We start from the raw sequence: 23,617 nt of genomic DNA, 5'->3' as shown, positions 1-23,617 counted from the left end.
GGTGTTGGGATTGTTCGGTGGTGGCTGGCGTTTTGGAAAAACCGGAGGGCCTTTGGGAGGAGGGGGAAGGTTGTAAATGCTACGGAGGTCAGGCTTATATTGAAAGAGTGGGGGTGGTTGAGGAGGAGGTGGCGGGAAAGGGTGAGAGTGTGGAATTTTGAGACCAACTCGGAAGTATTTATTTATTTATTTTATTTATTTATTCAGTATAAGTCCGAAAACAGCGCATTCTGGCCTTCATATCGAACTATTAACAACGATAACAATGATCACATTTACAAACACCCAAGCCCTAGGTGGAGGAAAACACACCCAGGCGGGAATCGAACCCGCGACCCTTGGAATGGCAGACGAGGACGTTACCCCGCCGCCACCGGGGTCGGCTAGTAGGAAATATACAAGTTGGACAGCTTTTTAAGGAGAGTTTGACGTTTTTGTTGGAGGGAACGTAGGGCAGACGAAATTATGGCGTTGAGTTGTGGAATTAGGTGAGCAGAAGCCAAAGAGATTATTTTAAAGAGGGAAAAAATAATTAATCAAAATATTAATGGTAAACTTCCCAAATAGAGTATGATCTACGTTCGTCAAGGTTTCCTTTTGTCTTATTTCGTCTCTAGACCGTTAACGGCATTTAACCTAAGCATAGAATGAATTGTGATATCATCTAGCCACCATTGTCCATTTCCGCGTTAATTAAACTTCTCCAGTGGACTGTGTGTGCGTTAATTGTTCACATAACGTGCCCCTTAACGTTCTATGGGGATTATTTAATTTGGTCTTAGGTTAGAAATTAAATTTCATAGGAAAAAATACAAATAATTTCATATGACAAGTTCCAGGAGAGAGATTTAGCCTCAGACCTGTTGTTTTTCATTTTTTCGCCCATAGAGCATCGCAGAGTTGCATTTACGTATTAATCAAGTTTCATTGCGTGATGGATATACGTATTTTACGGTGAAGAATATCACCAAATGGTCCAAGTTCAACAAAATTATAAAATGATAAATTATTTGTGTAAAATAATTTGGGTGTCGCAAAATGATGCTTTGTCTCTAAGGAATTAGTTTTAATCACCAAAATGGAAAAACGTGGCAAGAACCCCGAAACTAATGCAAGGGTTATTATTAAGATTAAATAAAGACCTCCTTGTTCTGGGTACAGTAATAGAATGAGTGAGAGGGAGGAAAGAGGGTCTAGAGTGAAAGAATGGGACGATGCCGAGAGGTGTAGGTTGGGGAGGGGAAGGCGGTGGAGGGAGGGTGGGGGTAAGAGGGACCCAGTGTGCCCCTGGGGATTGGGGGCGGCGATTTCCTTTGGGGGGCAGTGAAGGCGTTTGAGAGGCTGGTTTCCGAGGCGAGGAAGGAGGATAAGGGTTTTCGCTTTGTTCTCCGTGAATGCCCACCCCACTGAACCCCTGTTGACGGTCTTTCCCCCTGCGTACCTCAAAAGACCCCTGCTCTCTCATCCCCCGGCTTCGCTGACCCCTCGGGGAGGGGAGAAGGGGTTAAGCCTCCCTCTCTTTGCGGTCGGATGCCGCAAACACGCAGGCGCGCGAACCGCACACTCTTCCAAGGGAAGGGGAGGAAGGCGAGCCCCCTCTTAGACTAACCCCCCGCCCCCCCTCCCCGACTCCCCGCGCACTTTCGACCAACCCAATTCCCACCTCTCAGACCAAGTGCGCACGACCCCTGTTGCGGTCATCGTTGAAACCTCAGTATGAATATGGTCAGCACTTGCTGTGGTCAACACTTGCCAATGGTGGACGCACGTGCCAAGTGAAAAAAGAAATCTGAGAATCAATAGTGATGCGATTTATTAAATTTATTGCTGTCGGCCAAGGTCGTGGCGCGAAACTGCACGGAGGCAGGTTGATGAATGGTGAGGTCGCGGATGTGAGGCTGAAGCACGGACGGAAAGGGAGAGAGAGGAACTGAGCAAATATGACGCAAACAGTGAAACACCAGCCTATTCTGCATTGAGAATCACACACACACACACACCCTTGGCCTTTAGACATATGATACTCTCACGAATGACTACGATACTGCGCAATAGACGGCTTTTGGACTGAAAGTTCTATGTATATTATAGTTGTAGATTTATGCAAAAGGAAAATTAATGTTTTTGCACCACTGTTTACAAATACCCCAAGCTTGTTTTCTTGCTTAACTTGGATATTTTCCCTATAGTATTGACAAGAATGCCGTGAAATATAGGGGAGGGTGGTGTGGTAGTTTGTAATTCATCTTAGACGTTTAAAAATGTTTAACCCTATGTAGGAGGTCGCCGCCAGTAGAACTACTGGCGGTTTTTGTATTTAAATACCATATTAATGAATCTCCTGATGTGACCTCCTAATGCGATCAATTTGACCCTTTGTTTACGTTAAATGAGTGGATTTTAAGTGTATATCTCCTCTACAATATAGAAAGCACATAACCAAGATAAAACAATGCAACAAAGTTCATTCGTCTGAATGGTCAGAATTCTAAGGTTGGAATTGCCCGAACCAAAAATCAGTCACTGCGCATGGCGTTTTAATGTGCGCGTAGCCCCCAACGAGTACCCTTTAGGCACCCCCTCCGCTCAGGTGCCTATTCATTCTCTCTCGCGCCTAGTCAGCGAACAGTTTACGCGAGTGGACTTTCAGTCAAAATTCCTTTCATAAATAAATCCATTTCTTTGCTTTATTCTACCGGTCTATTGCCTTCCTTTGAGACTTTTCAACGCCGGATGGCAGGTAATGGCGAATAACCCAACTTGTAGAAGTTCTGGGGGTTGTGGCGGCTGAAAAAGATTCCCTAACTGACCTCTCCACGCGGAACGTCCTTCATCCTTTATTTCAAAGAGTTTTGAAAGTCCTGAAAGCCAAGTTTGGAAATTCGTGTTCTCCACGAACTTCTTGCCTTGAGCCATCGGGGGGGTCTCGTCGGGTCTCCGGCGATTCCTCTGCGGTGGCGGATTGAACGGTACCCGCCGAGTTTGAAGCCTCCCCGTTCTGTTCGCCCAAGTAAAAGTATTATGCCAGTGCCAACTCTCTCCCCAGTGCGTCTTTGATAATCCCTTGTCTCTCATTTAAAGGTTTTTAGTTGAAATATCAACTGAAATTGAAAATAAATACCCTTGTCTACGCATTTTTAAAAGTAAAATTTAGGCGCTGAATGTTTCTTCGAGTGATCGATCAGTTTGATTTACTTAACGATTGCCGGGTGTAACGAGCAGAAAATTAGGGAGCTGCATCTCGCCAACGAATTAAGCGTTGGTCATCCACTTCCGATATTGGTGCTCTAACTGCAGCTGTGTAGTATTAATTTTCAGGCACTAATGCAGATATGAGATGGATCCCGGTGTTAGCACGGTTGACCGAATTGACGGCAATTAACGGTTAATTCTAGCAATATCGTTTGTAGCATCCCCATGTAATGAGATAATACACATTATGATTTGTATCTCGTTAAAATAAACCCGATGTATATGATAACTGTATTGATCTTATGTCGTATAGTCGCACCGTGTTGGCCTAGTTCCATTAGCCGTCCGTGTCCGATGCGGAATTACTCGAGGAATGTATATGTGCATATGTGATCTAGACGGGTGAGAACACTAATGTCTCATTAAAGAAGATAGTACGGGGTACAACATTGGCGGTGTATGGAAAATATACAAACATCGCAATCTTAAATCAATCGAAGAGAATCAGTTTTCGTAATTTAAAATAATGCTCTCGATCTGTTATGACAATGCCGTCTACACTAGTTTTGGAGAATTTCTTTCCGCAGGAAATACTTGGTACTAAATTTTGATCTGTGATCTTCTGCCTCTCCACTTAGGTCCGTGTCGTGGAGAGATTGATTCCGTTGAAATGTCATGAAGTTGCCAACAACCTCTCCTGCCGCTTGATTTGATGCTCGGCTAGTAAGTAATTGATTTCCTATTTTTTCGTCCTATGTCCTATTTTTGGAAATGAAATAGATTTGAGGGATCATTGCTTTGTGCCTCTTTCAGGCCCCATCGGTCGGAGCGTGCGCAGTATGAATCAAATGATTGGCGAATGCAGTTTAATTCATGGAAGTGCAAGATTGAAACTAGGGCAGTCCCTCTCGATAAATATAACTCAATGCCCTCGAACCTCTATTTGTATTTTACTTCCCCATCACAGTATTTTCAATCCTGAATCGGAGCTGATCATTTAAAAAAAAGATTGAATGTGATGCTTGAATCATCTGTATTAATTTGGTGCAGTGTATTCCGGTATGCTTAACCCCGCCTCACTTGCAATAGTTCAATCAGATGAATAGTTCAGAAAAAAAATGTCTACTGCTGTAGATATATGGAATTCTGTTTTTTCCGATCGACACAATGCTTATTATTTAAAGGCATAGCTCAAAGTCGTCATAGATGTATAAAAATATAGGTGAACCGAGTAAAGCGTCTTTTAATCGCCGGATTGCCAGTTACGATTTGCTAGATGTCAGAATTTTTTGTAGAGGAAAGAGTTTTGGGGGAGTAGGAAGAGGAAGAGATAGAATATGCTTTTTGGACTGAATAAGAGTAATAATTTCCTTTGAAAATAAAAAAGGAAAAAGAACGGACGAGCCCAAGTAATTTCTTTAAGTTTATTACAATCCGCTACCAACTGGAGATGATGCACTTTCGGGGGCGAAAGAGAAAGATTTAAGATTCATTCTCGTAAGATCATCGATTCTAAGAGGAATGGGACAGACGAAGACAATTTCCTTAGAAATTTCCTATTGAGCGAATTCGTTGTCCGAAACGCAATATGCGTCATCGCGGAGGGTTCAGTTCAAGATTGATGGAGTGAGAGCACGTGAAGCTAGTGTCAACGCCGTTCTCCCAAGCCTTCTACCCATTCGATTTAAAAAGCATCAAGAACTGGAAATGGGAACAATGTATGATAAATTAAGCGTTTAGGCTAGAACAAAGTGCTCCGAAAGACTTAGATGATGTGCAACGGCGGTTTAATGACAGTACAAAAGCTCCCACTTATCGGTAGATTTCGTATTATGGTGGAAGGCATCATTGTGCCTGTTAAAATATTGAGTAGGCAGTGAAAGGAAAATAATCTCATGTTCCTTGATCGGAGGTTTCCGTCTCGCTCGCTGTATCCACCTCCCAGACTCTCGCTAATCCTATTCCTTTTCCCCTTTGGCCTGCCCAATAGGATTTCTATCCCCCTAAAGACCCATAAATCTTGATGTGCTTTTATCTTTTAGCCCTCATTTTCCTCTGCCATTCCCCCTTCAACGTCAATCCTCCGCATAGCTGTGGATGTACGCACTCGGACCATCTTATCTCGGCCACTCAACACTCCAGCGTCATCCAAAAAATTAATTTCCTTTTGCTAATTGCACGGTACCTACAACTTATAATTACAACGTAATTGCAATTTGCTCGTTTACCATTTAAATGAAATTCTTCATGCTGCATTTTCCAACCCCTACTTAATCAATTGATGATAAAAGTAATTAATAAAATTATCTCTTAAGGCTCTAGGCAGCACGTCTATATGAATTGTAATTTGAAAATTATTAGTAACACTCTTCTTGCAAGGCTATTCATTCATTAATCCCAGTCTTCTGAATCGTATTTCTTTTACTATGAAAGTCATACAATTTTTTCTCTCTCATTAAAATGTATAACGTTATCATGCTTTCTCATTTGAAGTATCGAGCATTTCATCCTTCATCTCATTCGCCTATCGAGATTATTTAATCTTCATCCTCGTATAACCAGAATTAAGAAAAGTCCATCCTCTTTTTCCGAGGACTAATTTATGGACGATGCAACGCTGCGCTATAATTTGAAATTCCCCCGATAATATCTGTACGTGTCCACTCGAGAGAGCCTAATCAATTATCTCTTCTTTTTTATTTCTTTGCTTGTTTAATCTTCTAATATCTATATCACTATGGCCATTTTCCTCCAAAATACAGTCGAAATGCATGAGTTAATCTTCTGAAAGGTATACTCTCCCATATCAACATTTACTACGTCATAGCTCTTTATTAAGGAAACCATTGCGCTCATTTTCCTAAGATTTATAGGTGCTTCTCACTGATTCTTTCATGCGCCCAATAATCCCTCATGGTGATTAGATGACCAAGGTTTGATCATCTACAAATCTGTCTTAATCAGCTCTCCCTCAATATTCAATCCTAACCCCAGTTCATTCCTTGCCCCTCTTGCCAAACCCCCTGGCATATCAATTAAAAAGGGGTTGTAGGCATCTGATAATCCAGGGTTTACTCCCCTTTCTGTCAACGTCATGCCCAATTCTTCGTTCCGTGCTCAAGCTTGCGGAAGGTATTCTATCTCGGTGGGGTTGAGGTTTGGCATTAATCCTCCCGTTTCAAATGTTTTCTGCACTTAAATTAATTTTTTTCCGCTCTTTATCAATCGAGGGGCTTGAAAATCCTGAATATCTGCGAAAAAAGCGTAGATATTCTAATTTTTGTATTTGTATATGTTTTATTAATATTCTCAATGCTCCTGCGGGCACACGAGTATCCCTTCATGAGCTCTAGCTCATCCTCTAGTCACCAGTAGTCCTTCTTCTTCTGAAAGTTTTAATCGAAGATTCATAGTCATAATGTTTCCCTGAGCATAATACATTACCTTGAGCTACCACCGATATCATACCTTTTTACTCATTTTCGGAGTGAAATTAATTTTTTTCTCGCTAAGTCTGGAGAAACTCTTTCCCCGAACATTAATGGCTTCGGCATTTTGGTCATGGTCTATGAATATTCCTTCCTATTAATATCGTAATTATGGCTGTGACCTCACGCTATCCCCTCACTAAACGCTAATAGATACTCTTAACTTAAGTTGTTAATGCGGTATAATTTCTTTTCTTATGAAATATTAAAATAGTCGTATTCTTGTTCTTGCTGAAGCTCTGTATAGAATGACGGTGTAAATAGACCAAACTTACTCTGCTGGCTGAACTTATTATATGTGTAAACACTCTTAGGGGCCGTAAACTTTTATTCTATTTGAGACATGTTTTTATTCGTGGATTTTTTGTGTTAAAACTGCTGTATTCATTTTCATTACTTGTTGCTCAGTCAACTATTTACTCTCCCATTCTTATTCTCTCTCTGTTCTCCAAGTTACCTCTTGAACTATTTCATTTATATTGATCTTAAATTTAGGTATATAAATGCCGCAATGTACAACAAAACACTAGCCAATATCCAAAAATCTGAGTCGACAGCAGTTATTTATATACCAGCGTTGCGATTGGAGATATTACAGGATGTACCGTTTAATCTTCTTCGGCTGTATTTTCAAATACATTTGAATGCGAAGTTTGTTCCGTATGTAGGATTTCTAAATGGGTTAAAATTATGTTGTGTCAGTAAAGAATCAATTTCTCTATAATCATTCTGCCCGGACGTACCATAATCTCTGATTTAGCGTGTCTATGAATTCACTTGTAATTAAAGACCTGCTACAACATTACGCAGGAAATCGTCCATGTTTTAGGAATCACAATTAGCTGAGAGTAATGAATGAAAGGAGTTCCTAAATTACCGTTATTAGAGGCATATTTATGCAATGCAAAAATTGATCCAATTTGCTTGGCACATATAGTATGCTCCATTGAACTTCTGACAATACAATTTTTTTTCATTTAAGGATAGAAGGAAACAGTTAAACTTTGCTCGATGTTGCATATAGCTCAGGCTGTAAAAACCTTGAATTTTGAAAACCCTTTGACAATCAGTTTTCGCCTATAACATCTTCTTCCGTGAAAAACGCCTCTTCCCTTATACAACCCATTCCGCCATGTACGAGCGTTAATGCGTATGCATCATATTCTTTTGTTCAATAAGAAGGTTCCTTGGCAAAATAATAATGCAGATTGTTTTGCCATGTTCAATTATAAAATAAAAATAGGGATGATGTATAACATTGTTAACAAAATATTTTTTTCAAAATTTTAATCGCCTCGTGGTCATTGTGAAACTCTTTCTCGTTTTCTTAATTTCCTTTCACAAAAGTTCATAGGTGTCTGTTTGGTGAATAAGGTCCAGAACTGAGCATGGTGTGAGATGGGTAACAATGTCATTATTTTATGTGTATTGATATACTATAAAAAGTTCTTGATTTCCATAATGGTCCTAAACACCACGCATTACTCTGTTGACTTGCTCATTGTGGAGGGAATTGAGAAAAGTACAGCGTCGTCGCTAGGAGGAAAATCAGTTCTAAGAAACAAGGTTTTAAATGAAGCAATATGATTTTAATGCCATATACAATTGTTAGTATACAAAATATTTCGGTTTATTTCTCATGGATTTCAAATGATGTTGAGTTGAACTTGGAATTGATGTACAATTTTGGTGATCCCCCTAGATTAGTGGCATCCTTTTACTCAATACAGATGTAACATTTGAGCAACCCAAACCTAAAATGTATTTATTTTAAATAATGTTTTGAAAATTTTAATGGACAATACAATTTGTAATTAAGTAGCAATGACAAAATTGGTGTGTCGCAATTTTAATTCGTTTTGAATTCGAATAATGGCTAATAATAGATGAATCCATTTGTCTCGGAAGTTATTCGTGTTAAGTGCGTGACACCCGCTCGCGGTATTGATTGGGAAGCGGAGGGGGGACTAATGTCTTTAGTCTTAACGCGTCCTCGAGTAATGTGAAGCAACGGTAGACATCTAATCCAGGGACCCATGTATAGTTCCGGAAAAGGCTTGCTATACTCTCGAGAATTCTCGGGCAGTTATTTGCTAAACTCTTGGCATGTAAATGGCAAAAGGGGAACAAAGGGAATTCTCACGGCCGACCCCATGACCCTCGTGCGCGCTCGGGAAAATATGCTCAAGACTGCCTGCCTCGCAGTCTAACTCTGTTTTTGGCGCCGGCGTATCAAATATTGATATGAATCCCCGGGGAACCACATCTCCACTGGTAACGGATGAAAATCCTCCGACAACAACTACTCCCCGTGCAAATCCTCTCCGACCGAACCCTCTCACCCACCTCCAACGTCACCCCCTCCCTGGCCCTTTCCCTCCTAGCTCACACCCCGTCTCTCTCTCGGTCCCCCAGGGGGGTGAACCCCCGCGCAATAACCACCCTCACTCCCCCCAGAAGGTTTTACTCCCCATTCTCCGCCTCCTTTCCTCCCACCCTGCGCCAGCGGTCCATGGATGCCTGGCGTGAGTGCGTGAGGCTCGTCTTCAGGGCAGAGGGGTAACAATTTCCACTCGGATCTGGGAAGAAAAGAGCAACGATTTGCTGAAATTTCTCTGCGTTTTGATCGTAAAATCTGTTATGAACTAACAGAAAGCGTCACGCGATTGCTGGAACTGCTAGGGGAACGAGGGTTAGGTGCCAGCATGAATTATCTACTGGTCGTGTTACATCGTATGATTAATATTATATTAAATACAATTTTTGTTTGCATAAACTGTTAAAGTTTAAAAAAATGTGCAATGCTCATTCAAATGGAATGGTGAAAATATCTGGCCAAAGGATGAAAATAATTTGCTCTGCTCTAAAATCATAAATGAGGATGGAATTTTAATGCAACTGGATGGTTTTTAACAAAAAGAAAATGTATTTTGTGGAAAGTTTCAAGTGAACCTTAAAAATGAACACCATTAAGTTATCAAACATATTAATGTGCAATACATGTCACTAGCAAAATACCAGTGCAAAAAATAAAATGAGAATGTAAATAGTGGCATGCAAATATTCTTAGTCATTTATTTAAAATCCCTCTTGCACTGGTCTTCAAAAATACAGTAAGAAATTAAAAGAAGCCGAAGGTCGTACAAGTAGTGGAAGAAATTATTTCGCAAGGAAGTGAAGTAGTAGGAAGTGATTACTTGTGTTAGCTGAGATGAAAATTTTAACAAATAGTGTCCTTATATTAACAGTCGACATGCCAATTTTACTCTAATTATCGGGTACGGAATCTGCCATACTTCTCAATTGGTTGATTTTGGGATGATTACTCGTAACATATCAAATGCATCAATGAAAGTGGTATTAAATACAATGTTAGATGAAGATTTAATATGTTTACAATATCTCAGGATCCTTAATTCTGAAAGTAATATATATTAATATGGCAGGAGCGAGAGCGAGAGTTGAAAGGACCTGGAAGCAGGTGAAGCGCATCCCGGTTCAGGGTCGAGGAAGCGAAGAGATGATGACATCATCTACATATACATAATACCCTGTGGGCCACCAGGAAGGTGCGTATTAGGGGGTGTATCCAAACCAGGCATGCACATTGCAGGAACAGACAATGCAGACCACGCATGAGACACAAGTACAGGAAAAAAGTGACTAGTGAATCCTGGGAGGAAAAGTGTCCAAAATACCTGGACGAGAATACGGGAAAGCACCTCTGAACAATGTTCTAGGACCGTGCGAAGGGAATATTGCGAAAAAATTATGAAAATAATTGCGCGGTAATGCACATTGAAGGTGTATCAAATCAACATTCATGATTATTTACATAATTCTTGGGGAAAGGTTATATATTTGCTCCATAACGGGGGAAACGTGATAAACATAAGAGGTATAATATAATCATATTGAGAAAGAGCACATTGAAACACTAAAGCCCCAATCCTTGAGTACAGGCCGAAACCTGGACCCAAAGGGAAGGAACCGGTGTAAAAGGGGAATTACAAGGAATGATGAGGAAGGGTTTTGAAAGGAAACACTCGTGTGAGATTGGAATGCGGCGGTGGGCGAGGAGAGCGATGGGCGTATGGTGGGGCAGAGCTGCTTGGGAACGAAGGATGACCGTACTGAGAAAACGGCGGAGTTTTCCCTGAGGATATGTTGAACAACAACGGACATCCAGCTTTAGCACTTTAGTAGATGTTGGAAGCATTAATGGAAAATGCGGGACATGGACTAAGATATAAATCAGGTTATCGCATGGCATGAATTCCCACAGGTCCCCGGGAGCAGAAGCAGATTTGGATCATGACGTGGAGATTATGAAACCTTACTTAGAATTCAAGAGGATTACAGAGGACGGAACGTTGTGGATAGGGATTTTTTAATTGGATAAAAAGAAGAACATAAAATATCTGTTGATAACTTTCGAAATGAGTAAGAGGAGAATGAGAAGGGTGGATGAAGCGCAGAATGATCTTAAAAATGTATACCAGGACCTTCGGAGGAAGCAATGGGCCCTGAAAATGCGAAAAAAGAGTACTAGTCTTGGATTACAATGAAGGTGATTGGTAAGATGGGGAGAAAAAAACGATTGAGTTATCAGATGGGGAAAAAAGGTATGATTCGAAGAGAATTATATAATTAGCTAGTTCAAACCGAATAACACCATTGAAAATGATTAATCATATTCATTTGGGATGATATAGCTTAAAGTAAAGGTCATCTCAATATAAAGTTCGAAGATAAACCCGTTACAACCTATTGAACATTTTTATAGCACTCAATCTTGCACAATCGCTCAAAAATACTTTTTTAAAAACGTTTAATCGAAATAAATAATTTATTGTAATGCTTTTACTTGAGAAGGAAATGATTCGGTCGTTGCTTATCATTATTCATAAAATTATTGATTAAAGCATTCATTATTTTTTCAAAGTAGGTGCTTAAATGGAATTTTGCTCCATATATAGACAATGAAAAAGACGTAATTTTGATATTCATATCGCCAATTAGAGATACGATCACCGCAAAAGGCCCTTAATATTTTATGCACAATATTAATTTTCTATTCTTGCTTTCCAGTACTTACTTATCTACTAGTTTGCCGAATACAGAGTAACCTAGGTGGCCGTTTGGCATTTTCGGGCACACATTACTCATATTTTTTTACTTTTAGACGCTTTTATATTATATCTTCAGTTCTGTCAAAAATCATTTTCCTTTTTCTCCCCTCCGCATGCAAGATTCTTATTTCTATCGTAACCTTCAACATCCCATTAGCTCTCAATTTCTCCCATTATGGAAAGGGAATAAGAAATGGAGCGTCTGCAATCATCCCGACTCCCTTGATAAATTCCTCTCAAATCTACACCATTCCCTCCTCCTTCGAGGTTATCCTTAATCCCTCCTAAATAAAAGAATCCGAAGGCAGGCTTACACTCCCAAATCTTCCTTCCCCGCAGAAACCCACCGTCTTTCAATTTGTACCACATAATTCCCTGTCCTAGAGTCTCTGAGATTAATCCTAAAAGACCTCACCCTATCCTCAAAAACTATAATTCCACCACCAACCTTTTTTCCCGAATACCCCTCCGTTACTTTCAAACGCCCTGCCAAATTATCAGATCTGATCATATGAACCAATCCACTCCTTATATCCCCGCCCCGTCCCAAAACCACTCCTATGCCCCGCAATAGACCAAGATACAACACATGTCCTATTTTCATAACCCGAACCCCATCCCTCTCACACCCGCTTTTTATATCTTTCCCACCAATTCCCTACTCTTATGTACTTACAGCAATATATTTTCCCTTCTGAAGTGCCAACTATGCCCTATTATCTATATCGGACAATTTACCACACCCCTATTTATTAAAATGAAACTGCCGAGCCTCATGCAAGAGTTCTTCCCTGATCGGGATGCTCCCGATGCCAAAATACGCCTCCGAACACGACCCGAAAATTCCCCTCCCAGCTCTTCCCATTGCAAACCTTTCCCCACTTTCCCCTTCCATTTCCCCAGTCTCCGGCCCCTTCTGCTATAACCTTCTCAGTTCCTTCCTTCTCTAGAATACCGTCAGCCCATCCCCACTTATCCGGAATCCGAAGGGAACCATTTTTATTCAACTGCAAATGCCGAAATATCCGATGCCACAGATCAATCCTGTACCTTAAATATTTCTGACTTGCAGAGATATCTCTAGAAATATTTCGTCATATTTATATGTGACTTGATATACTTTCAGAGAATTGAACCTTCCTCAAGCAAAGAAAAGGCTTGCTCTTTTAATGCCAAATTGAGTGCCTGGATGTCAAGCAACGAATTAAGTGAAAGAAATATTCCGTTAGGACAACATGGTTGAAATAGAGAATTACGGGCATATGCCTTAACACACTCATGTTTGTGAGAACCAGATTACAGGAATTACCAGGGAATGAAGCTCACCGATTTCGATTTATCAACCCGTTTTTTATTTTTACCATCCATGCATTAGCGTTAAGAAAACGGCTGATCTTAAGGAATGCGGCTAAGTCATCGAAACACCCCCACCTGATCCTTAAATTACGATTTTTTTTGTTTGTTCGGCCATAAAAATCAGTCATTCTTCCATTCTTAATCCTTATATGGTCATTGTCTTTCATTCATATTTAAACTTTTATTTATTGAAACTCCGTGATTCCCTCGTCAAAGCTCTAAGGAACGTGGACGAAAACATTTCATTTACTTTCTGTAATACCAGACTTGTTTCAATTTTCACTTTCTACCGATAACTGTGCAGCCTTATGGTTGAATCTCGAAATAAGTTCATACGCTTAAATTAAGAAGTGCGAGGCCAATATAACACTTCATCTACATCTACTTAATACCCCGCAAGCTGCCGCAAGGGCGTGTGGCGGGGGAGTTGAACACTTGAAGTGTCCAATCGTGCCATGTGCGATCTCTTCCGCTGGCATCCACTGTCGGTTGGGAAGTAGCGCACAGACAAATTTCATTTATTTGTGCTAAGTCTGACGAGAAAGCCGCTATTACATGTAGGACTAATACGAGTAAATTCAATGAAATCCGAAAATATTCTGCGTTTATCAACTAATATCTATGAATGATCCTCCGTCTAGAAAAATCGTAAATTGTGATACGGCAATCATACCACAAAGAAGTTGAAAATGTTGAAGTATATTAATTTTAAAATATTTTGCTTCCATTAAATGCTCTGTCATAGGAATTGAAGAAAATGAAAAAAGAAATGCAATAATTACAAATTTTATGATGGAGGTGTCTTGTATCATTTGGTATGACGGTGGTCGAAATTTATTTTACACAAAGATTTTTGTTTTAACCTGGTTTTTTCATTTGCATTGGATTAAGAGAAAAATAAAACCTGGAAAAAATAACCGTCTTTGGTAATTCCATTTGTAGGAGGAAGTAGGATGTTGCCCAAATTTCTGTCCCCCAGGACGTAACAGTATTTGTGGCTATTAATCTGACTTCTACAGCTATCTCTAATATGAAAATTTCTGGAATGTAAGGGTTGATATGAGAGAGCTATTAGATATCTTTCGCATGCGCATTGTATTTATTAAATATTTTTGAAAAGTAGTCATTTTTATCGAAATTTGATTCATTATGCATGTTAATATTAGTTATCATTAAGTTACTCTTAAAATAATCCTGCCAATTGCTGATTGTTTTCGTTGAATAATTATTGACCAAGTCAATGCAACAATTTCAGAGAGTAAAAATCATTCGCCTTGACTGGGATACGAATCCTGATCCCTCAATGTCAGGTAGACTGCTTTAGCCAGTTAAGCTATCAAGGTGTCTTCTTAAACTCTGAACTCATTTTTACACTCTGAAATCGTTGCATTGAAATTCATATTAGCGGATAACTCCGTTATAAGTTACTGTTGCGGTATCTCCCGCAGTTTCTTTGGTATTGACCTCGTACTGAAAATACGAGTATTGACGTCGAATTAATATCTATTAATTACATATACACTACGTATAAAAAGCAGCTGAATTGAATATCTTTCACTGTTGACTTAAGTTTTCAGTGTATTCACTCCATAGTAAATGAATTTGCGAATTCATTTGGCTCCTTATGAAATAAATAAGAAAAATTTCAAGCTAGTCAACAGCTCACAAATAGATTACCCTTATTCCACAAATGAATCGTCCTTATTTCCTGAGTTGAATTTTATATTTCAATTTGTGTTTCGTTGTTTGCGTCGGTTCAAAATCATATTTATTTCATACATTTTAGTTGCACATTCATTTGCCCTTCTATTAAAAATGATGGTCATTTACCTACTCCAGCTGTTAGAATGTACTCCTTTTTTCTTGTTGTTTTCCAAAATTTGCCCTAATTTTGAATGCAGTGTATAAGAACCAATTGAAGAGTCTTTTAATGGGAATAGATGGTTAATTTCATTAGTGATATAAAATTTGTTTGCTAGATTTTTTTACTAACTGCGTACCTAAAATTATGTGCAATAATCAATGAAATAGGCGGGCGTGAATAAATATGCATTTTTCTGCATGAATTTTTCACGCAACAAATAAGGCAGAATTGGTCAACCTAAAAAAAATCATTATTTTTTCCCATTCTCTTTGCTTCAATTGACGAAAACATAATCTTCAGCTCAAATTATTGCAATAACTTAGGAATACATATTGCCGAAACAGAAATTTAAAGAAATGAAAGATTTGGCTTGAGCGATAAATTATCCCTTGAAATGATGATTTTGCAAAAAAAAAACTGGAATGTTAGTTGAAGTGGTTTGGACGAAGTTCATGGAAAGGAGAGGAAGTCGTCCGCAATAGAGGATGATAGAAGTCTTTTGCATATGATACTCTTTGCCTCTTTATTTTTCTGTGGTTGTGGATGTCATGGGGGAAAACGAAACATGGAATCCATCTGCGGGATAACTTTTTGCCACTATTTTCTGACCTACGGAGGTACGAATGTGGGCCTTGGATTATTTTTCAGTGTTCTAAAAGGCAATTTCGAGGTTCCCTGTGACATTTCCGATGTATCGTAGTGAAAACACTTAATCGGCCGTAGGGTGTACGCAAGTCTCCATGTAGCCTTTTGGAGTTTTTAATCTCTTTTTTTATATTTTGAAGATACCTGTAATTCAACTTTCAATTCTAATTTAACTACCTACGCCTTTCGGGGATTGTATGAATGTTTTTGGTCTGTATTTGTTCTACAAATATGTATAGAGTCCCACATTCACCCGTTTCCCGCCCTTCCGATTACGTTAACGTCAGGAGTAAGCGGGACCCTCTAGCACATCATGGTTACCAGTTGAGTCCCCAAGAGCAGGGTTGTCCCTAATATGCACCCAATAGCGTGTCCCCAATCGTCCCCAGTAGTATGATTCTCCCAAATATGCACCTGGCTTGGATCCTGAGTACGTATGTTGCGTCGGAGGGCGAATAGCTCCGAGTCAAGCGCTAATATTGAATGGCAACCCCCTGCAAGAGCGATAAAGAAATGTATTAGATTGCTGCTACGCATTACAGACGTGAATTGACAAAAATTACGACAGTATCGTGCGTGAGATAATTCGTTTGAACATGTTGTTCTTTTAAAGCGTTTAGAAATTCTCTTTGTTAGCGATGGCTTAGCCTTTTCGACTCGATGGCTCAAGGGCTAAGGCACTTTACCTGAAAAAGAACGATCCGGCCTAAAATCCCTCTCAGGGCGAAGCATCTCTGAGAAATCTCGCGTATTTTTGAAAAGTTAAACAACTGGTTGGTTATGAAAATAGTAATCCCCTTTCATTCGGGCACTGAAAGCGAACTAACGTTACCCTAGAAAAATGCCAAAAGAAAATAGTAGTACTTTTGACCCTACCCCTCAGATTGACCCTCACATTTTGGCCCTCATTTGTTGGCTTCGGCCTAACGTTGCCATTTCCTTCTCCGTCTCTTCAACATCTGCACTGGACACTTCGATTTCTGTGCACTTTCGAATCTGTGATCCGAGTCTCGTCTCTAGACTGCCATCATGCCGGGCACACTCGTGCAGTGCTCCCTTTTGAACCTTTCACTGCTCCCGGCGCACTCTCTTTGGGCGGAAAAAAATAGGAGATGATTGTTTGAGTCGCAACAACAAAGACATATTTTTGCCCCTGTATGTGTGCGTGCAAATATGCCAGTCAGTCAGTAGATTGTCATAATGAATTGCTGCTATCACCAGAACTCAAACGGTGTAGACATTCCGACAAAGTGTCATGAAAAAGACTATAAAAGTGATAGGACAAGTATATAAAAAAATAATTTCTGTGATCATCAATGGTTTGAAAATGGTCACGCCATTCTGTTTTTATCAAGAGCTTTGTCACAATAGACAACGCTCTGTACTTCAGCTCTTTCCCCCAAATATATCATGCTTATACTCCCCTTATTCCCTCCGACGCCATATTTCACCTCAACCTTTTTTTATTTTTACCCACTGGTGAGTAAGCTTTTGTGTATGTGTTTTGTATATTCATCGTCCTGTTTACCAATAAAAGAATTTTATATTAAAATGCATTTGAAATAAATTGACGTTGTGACGATTTGAATTCTGACGCCGAAGTTGATAATATGAGATTGATCTTTTTTTTCGTTTCTGCTCCTCCATCCTGCCGCAGGGTAGCGCTCGTGTTATTTAACTTAATGCACGGAACCAGCGTGCCAAAGTGGGGCTTTGTTGATCGGGCTCTTTCATTGTTCCCAAGTAAAGGAAGTCGTGTGGACCTCGTATTGGTGTTCCGGAGGGAAGTTTTGGTAGGTTACGGTCTTTTTGAATATCCATTTTTTGGCTTTCAGTTGACCTTCCCCTTCCTTGGCGAGTTACCGATTGTTGGATGCTTACTTCGTGCTACTTGTTTGGAGTGAAAGCAGAGTCTATTCTTTTCTCTTCATTCCTTTATCTTTATTTGTTTTGATTTTCAAGACATCTCCTGCTAGCAGTAATGTCAAATTTGATTAAAAATGGCTAGTGAAGTTTTACATTTTCATTCTGATTCATGGGACTTTTAGCGTCCTGAGGGAATAATCATTATTCTTATTACTATTACAATGCATAACCCGAGTACTGACGGATATTTCCATGTCTTTGTCATTGCTTTCGCCGTAATTATGAGCCGCCATGAGGTGTTTCTGAATCAACCAGCCAAAGATTAAAGATCTAAAAAAATTCGTCAATTTTTTTTAGAGCTTTCTACTCACCACTTAGTGTCAAAAATGGAAAGTAGACATTTTTAGAGAAAACATTTCAGTTAAAATGTTATCCATGAGCAAACTTGTAGAGCTCATAAAATCAAAATTGACTGTAGTAATTTGTAGCTTTCAAAAACGCCCTTGTAGCCATTTTCTGCCATTACCGGTCTGTTCGCTCTCTTCATCCATCTTGGAAATATACCCACCTATCCTTTGTTGCCAAATACCGTGCCTCGTGACCTTTGAATCTCAGACCAGGTTAGTAATTGCTGTGATATGAGACTCATGCCATTTCGCTGCGAACGAAAGGTACCCTTAATGGACTACTTTGTCTCTATTTCGCGAAACCGTTGAATTCCCATGTTCGATGCTGCTCCCCGAGGTACAGGCCCCGGAACAAGAGATCAATGACGTTCACAATGCCCTTAACGATAGAGAGAAATCGTATTCCATGTTTTGGTGCGTGATGCAAGTCGAGGGCTTGGACATTTTATGTTCTCAATGGTTGTACCTAACCGATTTGGCCTTTTACTCCTCTTGTCTGGCACTGGTCGTTTCCTATTCTCGTACCTGTATTTCATTCCACCCTCCAAATCCGATTTCTGAAAACCCTCGTATTTACTCACGGAATCTTTAGTCGGAGAGCTTTTGGAACCTTTGCTGGTCTGATGTATTTGTTTAAGTCTGGGAGATTTTTTACTTCATCAACCCTTACGTGACCATTCTTAACAAGCGTAATTTTTAATGATACCGTATCGTTTTCAAAATACAGTAAATTATGTTGTGCGTTCTTGATACTTTGTCATCCTTTAATGATCTTCTGGATATTGCGATTTGCGACCATCCGTTTGACTTTCAACCCTCTCATTATATTTCCAAAGTATCCTTTTTATGAATCCCAACTTTTATAATTGCTATTCCACAAAATTGACGAATGTTCTTAGTTATCGTAACATCGAAATAATTTACCGATTACACGTTTGCCAGGTTAGTTTCCAACCCGAATGTTAAGTTTCATACTTGAGGGTCAAGATTCGCTCGCAATAAGACCTTACGGCCTAAAAAATTCGCCAATTAAAAGGGCATTAATAAAAGGAGGCTTTTACTGTGACAACTGCATTTTATCCAGGAAGCTTTATTGCCTGAATAATCATACGTTTTATTGTGAAGTGGAAGATATTTAGAATCGTAGATTCGTTTTGACCCAAAACTTTCATTCATTATGTGACTACTCCACTCACCAGAATAATGCGCCTAGGCTTTACGCACATATGTTTGCCGAAAAGATGTTGATATCATTTACATGTGTGGAAACAATTTCTTGTGCTACACTTCATTTAACAAAAGAAATTGTTAAAGCACACACTTTTCCCATGATTTTATATTCATAACTCCAACGAAAAGCAACATTTTAACCTTAATTATTCAAAATATTCCATCTCTAAGTTGATTTTCATTTATGCTACTGCCTACGAAATACAAATTCGCTCAGTACACGGACGAACACATTCAATTTATTTATAAGCAGCAGGATACCGGTTAAGATAAGTCTTTTGAGTGACATGAGGGCTCACCAGTCATTAACGTTTAGTATCCAAATATAGTAGTAAATATGGTAACACCCATTGAAAAGAATTTTTTTAATTTCAGAATTAGTTTATATCTTATATCTATCCAAAGTGCATAACATTTTTCTTTCTCTCTTTTACTCTTCTAGCATTTTTTTCACTGACACTGTCTTCAAATTTTGTTGTATCTTACGTAAACAAATTTTGAGTACATTGCTCTTCCTGGGTGGATAATAAAATGACGTCTTCCAGTTTAGCGAGAGTTTTAAATAATATTGTCCAAGCGGAAGAGATATATACGTTATGTTTCTGAAAATCTAAACATGCGAGTATTCCGCTTGACATGAATCAACTTCAAGAATTTATAAATTTGGAAGTAAAAAAAGAAGAAATGTCGAAGATACCCAATGGTAACAGTGTTTTTTTTGCAAATTAAAATGTTACATCAAACCAGTAGAGACACAAAGAAATGTTACAGAAAATAGGAACATTTCTACGAGAATTGAAGTCTCGGAGATGAACGCCCAATAAAAACTCATATTGTAGATTTGATCTTTATCGTATAAACTTACGGACCCTTCAGCTATTTGTGGTGACAGGGTCTAGGTTCTTAGATTCCACTAAATCTCCGTTTCAGTGATGGTCGATATTTCCATCCGGGATATGTGAAATCGTGCGTGGCCACAAGAGGTAATTGGAAATCTAAGGTGAGGTCGAGGGTTCTCCACTGTCGGACGCCCTCGGATGACTTGCACATTGAGTGATTCTCTCGGGTGAAATAAATCCCAAGGCTCAGAGGAGGAAATTCCGGCGAAGGGGAAACCTTTTTTTCAAAGGCAGCTACCGCGACTGCACGTTTCCTCCACCCCTTCCACCCCACGCATTGTTATGTATCAATCTTCATTTGCATCCTCCACCACTCTTACCCCCTCACTGCTCTACCCACACCCCATACATCCGGACGGGGATTCATATTTTTACCGGCGTTCCGTATTGTTGCTTAGAGTGAGGCACTATCTACCCCCGCTCCTTTCGGAAACCCCGCGGATGTGGATCTAGTATCCTGCTTCTTCGCGAGAGTGCAATAATGTGTGTTTACGTTGTGTGCACGTCCGCGTACCCACACACATACACGCACACACATTTATATATTCATATATGTACACAAATATATGAGCTTTGTGATTTTTCGGGTACCAGGTGGGAAACCATAACCGGCACAGGGAAAGGAACTGGCCCCCCTACCCTGATGTGTGAATTTTCACACGCCGTATAGGGCTTAGTACTGGGTGAACTCTACCATCACCTACCAAACCGACCTTCGGGTTGATTACTGTGTTTATGGTTTATGTATATATATATATATATATATATATATATATATATATATATATATATATATATATATATATTTTAAGGTTATCTACCGGTTAAGGTAGGTTTTTCGATGGACACAACTACCAAACAAATATTTTGTGACTACTAACAAAACACAACCCTAAATTCTACTCTACACCAGGTCCCTCTTCATCTCTGAGTACTTTCTTCCTCCCTTCATCCCGTCAAACATCCCTATCCTGTTCCTTCCCTTTCCTCTTTTGCCCAACATTCTACCCTCTATCACAGTCTTCAACATCCCACTGCCGGTCAACACCCCCTTCATCCACTTTTCCTGCCTCCATAGGATTGCTCCCAACAAACCCCTCTCTTCGCCCACCATACCAAGTACTTCCTCATTTGTTTTCTTCTCTGTCCATTTCACCTTCTCCATTCTTCTCCACACCCACATTTCAAAAGCCTCCAGTCTACGTCTATCCTCCTGCTTCAATGACCACGTTTCCGCGCCGTACATAGCTACGCTCTATATCAAAGTTTTTACGAGTCTTTTCTTAACATCCTTACTCAAAGTCCCCGTCATCAACTCCCTCCTCCTCGTGAAAGCCTCTTTGCCTAGCGCAATTCTTCTCCTTACGTCCCTACTACTTTGACCGTGTTGGTCCAAAACACTACCGAGATACGTAAACTGTTCTACCTGCTCTAGTTTTTGCCCTCCTATTTTAATGTTAAGCTTGCCCTTTTTCTTTCTAGAAAATCGCATAACCTTTGTTTTATTAATGTTGATTCTCATCCCATACCTGTCGCACTGAATTTCCAATTCACTCAGCAATGCTTGCAGCCCCTTGGCTGACTGACAAACTAAAGCTTGGTCATCAGCAAACCTAACTGATTTTACGAATTCCCCGCCCACTTTCATTCCTACCTCTAGTTCTTCCCATGCCTCTTTGATCATTTCCTCTGCATACAGGTTGAACAGCAACGGTGATAATGGGCAACCCTGCCTTACACCCCTTCCTAACACTGCCCATCCTGACTCCCCGTTTCCCACCCGCACCTGAGCAGTCTGAGACATGTACAGGTTGCGGATTAGCCTCCTTTCCCTCCAATCTATTCCTATGTTCTGCAATATACTCATTAGTTTTTCCCAATTCACTCTATCAAACGCTTTTTCGAAATGTACGAAACAGGCAAATACCTCCTGGTTGTGTTCTATATTCCTCTCGATTAATAACCTCATTACTGCAATGGCATCACGCGTACCTCTCCCCTTCCTAAACCCAAACTGATCATCCCCTAAGTAATCATTTGCCCTACTCTCTATCCGTTTGTTTATGATCCTGAGAACAACTTTAGCTGCGTGGGATATCAAACTAATTGTCCTATAGTCCTCACATGACGTGGCCTTTACCTTTTTCGGAATCGGAACTAAAACTGCTCTCACAAAGTCTTCCGGCCAGATTCCCTCCTCATAAATGCTACGGATCAGCCCATATAGCCTCTTCCTCCCACATTTTCCTAAGCATTTTAAAAGTTCCACGGGAATGTTATCTACCCCCACGGCCTTATTTAGTTTCATCTCCCTTAATGCCCTTTTTATCTCATTGTCTAGTATGCCTGGACCTAAGCTGTCTTCCTCTACGTCATTTTCTTTTTCAATGTCTAACTGTGTTGGTCTGAGTTCTTTACTATACAGTTCTTCTATATACTCCTTCCATCTCTCTTGGATCTTTCCTGCGTCAACTATTACCTTACCCGCCTTATCTCTAACTATTAGCATAGCTCTTCCTTTCTTACTTCCCGATAACGATTTAACTTTGCTGTACAGCGCACCGATTTCGCCCTTCCTCTGGAGACTTTCCATATATATATATATATATATATATATATATATATATATATATATATATATATATATATGTATGTGTGTGTGTGTACACACACGTACTCGTATTCATATATAAATGTTCCATTACCACCCTTTCTCTGCTTCCTTCGCGTGCCATTTTCATGCACGTCCTGGGTAGGGTGAGAGTCGGGATGGTAGAGGAATGGATGCCCTAGGGAGGGAGGGGGAGTCTAGATCCGAGCAGATCAGAGGGAAGGTTTTTTTCTGAGAAGCTGGTGGCGTCCAGCAATCATGAATGAATGCCCGATAATTGAAAATTATGTTTCGGGGAGGAGGATCCCCAGGTGGAAGATGACACAGCCTCGCGTTCCCTCTTTTCGAGATTGGCCCTGGAGGAGGGCGGGATCGATGCGTGTGTTCGACCCTTGGCGTGCGTGTGTGTTTCTCGCGCTCCCCCCTGGCCTCGCGCTTTTCCACATCCTACCCTTAATTCAACAAGGGCACGCGCTACGCCCACCAAAGCTCCCTCCCAAGAAATATTCCTTTTTTTTTTATGAGGGTCTGTCGTTTGCCAAGGTGTAATTAACTTCGACTCCGAGCAGGTGGGGCCATCTGTCTATGTCAACATTAGATGGTGTAATGATGCTTTTGCAAATGTTTTTAGTACAATAATTGACTATAGCACTGGGTAACGTTTAACTTGGTTAATATTTTCCAATATCAGTTTCTATAACCGGATATCTCCGAATGCAAATCCGTCTCCGCCGAAACACTCACTCGAGCCATTTCATTTTAATTACATTATGATATATATTCCATTTCACGCTTCTCCGCCCCACACGTGCTTGGAGTGACGGCCATATGAAGTTCTGATACAGAGTTGATTGATGCTATTAACTCTGGTGCTCTCCTAGGATGCCGGAGTATTTTATTCACAAGGGTTCCACAACCCTGTTATTT

General features: G+C 40.0%; 1 protein-coding gene across 1 annotated transcript in view; it reads left to right on the top strand.

Moving 5' to 3' along the window:
* LOC139692527 (uncharacterized) overlaps nucleotides 1–23,617 on the top strand; it is a 356,986-nt gene that overhangs the window by 257,831 nt on the left and 75,538 nt on the right. Inside the window, exon 3 of the mRNA XM_071590749.1 lies at nucleotides 3,831–3,915. The gene's annotated coding sequence lies outside the window, so the exon portion shown is untranslated. The remainder of the gene's footprint in view (nucleotides 1–3,830; nucleotides 3,916–23,617) is intronic.

This window comes from Hetaerina americana, unplaced genomic scaffold (assembly GCF_022747635.1).
Source record: "Hetaerina americana unplaced genomic scaffold, ioHetAmer1.1.p SCAF_4, whole genome shotgun sequence".
NCBI classification, from domain to species: Eukaryota; Metazoa; Arthropoda; class Insecta; order Odonata; family Calopterygidae; genus Hetaerina; species Hetaerina americana.
Note: the sequence above shows the minus strand (reverse complement) of the source record. Positions and strands in the feature narration are given on the sequence as shown.